Source organism: Babylonia areolata, chromosome 13 (genome assembly GCF_041734735.1).
Source record: "Babylonia areolata isolate BAREFJ2019XMU chromosome 13, ASM4173473v1, whole genome shotgun sequence".
Lineage (NCBI taxonomy): Eukaryota > Metazoa > Mollusca > Gastropoda > Neogastropoda > Buccinidae > Babylonia > Babylonia areolata.
Genome location: NC_134888.1, coordinates 36,204,539 through 36,209,538, shown reverse-complemented (window position 1 = coordinate 36,209,538; position 5,000 = coordinate 36,204,539). Strand labels below are relative to the sequence as shown.

At 43.2% G+C, this 5,000-nt stretch overlaps 1 protein-coding gene across 1 annotated transcript in view; it reads right to left on the bottom strand.

Annotated features, from left to right (window-relative positions):
* LOC143288914 (uncharacterized) overlaps positions 1–5,000 on the bottom strand; it is a 99,066-nt gene that overhangs the window by 61,838 nt on the left and 32,228 nt on the right. The gene's annotated exons all lie outside the window — the stretch shown is intronic.

Sequence of the window (5,000 nt, the reverse complement as noted above, 5' to 3'; positions counted from 1 at the left end):
GTGCTTACACGCACGCACGCACGCACGCACATACGAACAAACTAATATCACTTCAAGTGGAAAGACGTTAAACTGAAGACGAACGATACGAACAAACAACACCCCACCCCCATACACATCGAAATGCCAGCGTGTCATCGAAGAGAATATGATGTATCAAAAGTTAAACCCTGCTCTAGTGTCTGGGCCCATCAGAATCCATCTACCGCATTACCCACATCATTATCTCTCAGTATCTTAACATTTATTTATTTATTTTTTTTTTTTGGATACAACAGATTTCTTTGTGTGAAATTCGGGCTGCTCTTCCCGAGGGGGCGCGTCACCATAGCACAGCGCCACTTTTTTTCTTCTTTTTTTTCTGTCTGTCTCTTCTCTTTCTCAATCTGCAAGTGTATTTGTTTTACGAAGAAAGTGGATTTTTCATGGACTTACAATCGAGGTGTGTATTGAGCTCGGGCAAACTTTGGTTTTACTGACTTGTTGCCAGATGGTTTAAAAACCCTGTTTAGTATCAGTATCAGTAGCTCAAGGAGACGTCACTGCGTTCGGTCAAATCCATATACGCTACACCACATATGCCAAGCAGATGCCTGACCAGCAGCGTAACCCAACGCGCTTAGGCCTTGAGAAAAAAATTATAAAAAATGAAAAAATAAAATAAAATAGATAAATAATAAATAAATCCATCAATAAAGCAGATATTCCACTACATGCTGTTTGAAAAGTTCTACGATTTAGTTATAAAACTAGGGTAAAGGATGAACTGCTAAACAAACCAAAAAAAAAAAAAAAAAGAAACTGAATACTAGAATAATTTCCATGATGTGGTTTGCATAGAACTCTATTAATTAGGGTGGGGACATTTCTTTTAAGGAAGAAAAGAAAAGGTGTGCAGGAGTTTTGTTTCTTATGCAATACTGTTTAAAACAGAAAATCATATTCCGACTACGCACGGGGCACTGCCGCCTGCGAGACCACATGTACCGAAAAAAGCTGTCACACACTCCTGACTGCCCGTGTAAGACAGGCCCACAAACCCCGGAGCACATCCTGCAGTCCTGCCCCCTGTATCAAGATGCACGGACGCAACAGTGGCCCCATGGAGCCACACTGGCAGAAAAGCTCTGGGGCACCAAAGAAGATCTCATCAAGACCACCACCTTCATCTCCAGCATAGGACTGCAAGTCTGAGACCATGATCACGGGGAACGCAGAAGAAGAAGAAGAACTGTTTAAAAGTGGATTATTTTGATTTGTAGATATACAACGGTGGAGTGTATAGCTCGGACAAACTTTATTTTTAACTCACTCAGTACGGCCAGTCCTCTCTTCTCCTCTACACAGACCCCTCGGATGTCCAGTGGGTGTCTGAATGACCCAGCCTTTAGCTTCCGTCGTCAGAATTGTGGTATTCTTTGTCAACATTCACCTCTTCAGTATAAGAGCCTTCCGCTTGCAATATTTTGATGATGGTAACTGGGGTGAAACGCTGTTAACGTCGTCTCTTTCGCCGTTCGTATGGAGAGAGTTAATGATTGACTTTGCTGCCACCTTTCATATAAAAACCCTGTTTATGAATGCCAGTTAAAGTCAGTGATATGTTTTCTAGACATTCTGCAATAAATGATATTGATTGCAGCTACATTCGGTATCTTGCATCTTAGTGCATGGCTGTGCTTGTGTCATTGTGTGACAGTCAACTTACCATCTACCACGCTTTCAGAATCATGTCAGATATCTATATTATGTATGTCAGTCCCCAGATTTTGATGTACTTTTACCAGCATTCCATCTATTTTTCCTGATTTTTGTGTGTGTGTGTGTGTGTGTGTGTGTGTGTGTGTGTGTGTGTGTGCGCGCGTGCTTTTTCTATTTCTCTGAATGTAAGTAAGCAAGTTATGATTTAAAATCTGAATTTTTAAAAAAAAGTTTAAAAAAAGGAAAGAGGGTTATTTAACATAATTTTGTCGGGAATAATCCCTTTGTTGTAGCGGTTATTTTTTCTTCTTTTTTTCCCATCCCTTTTCCGTTTAAAAAAAAATAAAAATTTTTAAGTACGCTAAATACATGCCGCTCACGGGACATCAGTCTCTCGTCTCACTCGCCGAAAGACTAGCATCCATGCCACTACTCAAGGTCTTGTGAAGTTAAAAAAAAAAAAAATCTGGGTTCGTGCAGGGGGCTCTTGTATTTTTTTTTTTTTTTTTTTATCACAACAGATTTCTCTGTGAAATTCGGGCTGCTCTCCCCAGGGAGAGCGCGTCGCTACACTACAGCGCCACCCTTTTTCTTTTTTTTTTTTTTTTTGTACTTTTTCCTGCGTGCGGTTTTATTTGTTTTTCCTATCGAAGTGGATTTTTCTACAGAATTTTGCCAGGAACAACCCTTTTGTTGCCGTGGGTTCTTTTACGCGCGCTAAGTGCATGCTGCACACGGGATCTCAGTTTATCGTCTCATCCGAATGAATAGCGTCCAGACCACCACTCAAGGTCCAGTGGAGGGGGAGAAAATATTGGTGGCTGAGCCGTGATTCGAACCAGCGCACTCAGATTCTCTCGCTTCCAAGGCAGACGCGTTACCTCTAGACCATCACTCCACTCTTGAACCTGACTGTGAAGTTCAACACACGCCTGCTGCAGCAACGACGATGTTACAAACGCAACACTGGGCCACGCGCAACAAGAGTCCTTCATTAGCAGGTTGGTGATGTTGGCTGTGTGAGACTAGAAAGAAAGAAAGAAAGAGAGAAACGTCTCCTCTCGCGCGCTGCTGGTATGGTCGTCCCTTCGTGTCAAAAGTAGCGCGCGGACAAAAAAAAACACACACAAAAAAACCAACAAAAAACAAAACCCCGCATTGGTAGACTTCATACAGTGGCATTATACATATGAAGACCTTGTACTGTCCAGCTCTTCCTAGAGCTTATCACTCACATACAAAAAAACCCCTATTCAACCACACACAAAAAACCCCAACAACCTTAGAAAGGAATTAGTTTGCACCAAATTTCTATTCTTACTGGAGTCCCTCTTCCTTCCTCCCTCATCCCCCACTGTGTCTCATTCTCTCTCTCTCTACCCACCCCCTCCCACCCCCCCATCCCCCACCGTTCCCTTACCAACCGATCCTTATTCACCTTCTCTCTCTCTCTCTCTCTCTCTCTACCCCTCCGCCTCTCCTCCCCCCCCCCCCCCTGGCCGTAGAGAGAAAAATGAAGTCCGTTTCCTCCTCCTCCCTCCCCACCCATCACATTTACTTAGGTTTTGACAGCATTTCCTTTTGGAACAGTTCATTGATGTCAATCCCAAATCTGATGTGTACAGTTTTGCCATTTTTCAATTTCGCCAGAATCTTTCCCTGCGAGGACCAGGTTGCTGGAGTCGCACTATGTTTGTATGCTTCAGTCAGCAGCCTGTAGTTGGCAGGGGTCAAATCCTCCCCCACTGACACTCCTTTGTTCTTCAGCTTCCTCCGGTCTGCCAACACTTTGTCCTTTAACCTTCTCGATTTGAAGCGGACAATTATAGGGCGTGGTTTTCCTTGAGAGGGGGCTCCTGTCCTGTGGGCGATTTCTAGGTCGTCATCGGTAGTTGACACCCCAATTAGGTCCGTGAATATCTGGCAGCATTTCTGGGTGCAGTCCACGGCTGTCTCTCCTGATTTTTCTTTGACATTATAGACTCTAACATTCCACCTCCGGTCATACTGCTGAAGATCGTTTTGCTCACTTTGCAAATTTCGCATCTTCTGTTACTGTTCTTTGAGCTGTTCCTTAAGTTTCAGATTCTCTTTTTTAACACTGTCCATTTCATTGCTCATGTCAAAAAGTTTATTTTCCATTTTGTCCATTCTGTCATTTAAATTAGCTGCCACCTCACTTCGAAGTCAGCTCGAAGTTGTTTTATATCATCCTTTGTGGATAAATTATCAATTTTTTCCATCACATCACTCAAAGTAATACGTTCCTCCATCATTTCTGTACTTATATCCACACTATTTTCACTGGAGTCCTCTTTCCCCTTCTCCTGAAAAGAATCTGAAAGCTGATGAAACAATCTCTTTTTATCCTGACATTTTTTCACTGGCTGGGCTACAGTCACTTGATGAAGAGGATTGTTTCCGCTTTTGCACTGGTGTTCTAAAATATTCTGAGATGGTGTTTGATGTCATAATCATGTAACATATTTAGTACTCACGTGAGGGAACCACGGTCATATCATCCGAAGACACAGAATGGATTCACGCCAATTTTCAAGGGGGAAATAAAAGAAAAAGAAAATCGACAACACAGTCAAAGAAAGGAACGAAGTCTGGCGCAGTTCACTAAACTTCAGCTGCTCCTGTTGTCAACCACACGTCACATATCGCACTTCACAGCTTCACAGTTAACAGGCACGGGGAGCTTGCTTTGCACAACACTGCACAACATTGTCACTGCACTGCCCGGCACAGTGACATGGCGCGGCGTTTACATGGCACCCTGTTCGTGGTTGTTTTTTATTTTTCCTATCTTATTTCAGCGGGGTTTTTTTTTGTTTCTTATAGTATCATTTTCATAGTATCATTGTCTAATTTTAACTGCCGGACATAGCGATCAGCAAATTACAATTAATAACCTAAAGATTTGTTCGAATCGCTAATTTATGCCAGAGCTCTCGCCAACACGTCCGCACCCCACCTTAGAAAGGAATTAGTTTGCACCAAATTTCTATTCTTACTGGAGTCCCTCTTCCTTCCTCCCTCATCCCCCACTGTGTCTCATTCTCTCTCTCTCTCTCCCCCCCCCCCCCCATCCCACACGGTTCCCTTACCAACCGATCCTTATTCACCTTCTCTCTCTCTCTCTCTACCCCTCCGCCTCTCTCATCCCCCTCTCCCCTTACTTTTTTTCTCTCCGCTTTTTAGTACCCACCCACCCTGTTCCCCAAACTACTTCTTAGACCTTTCTGCCACTTTAGCCTCATTTTCTTCCATACCATGCCTCTTACCCCAGTGAA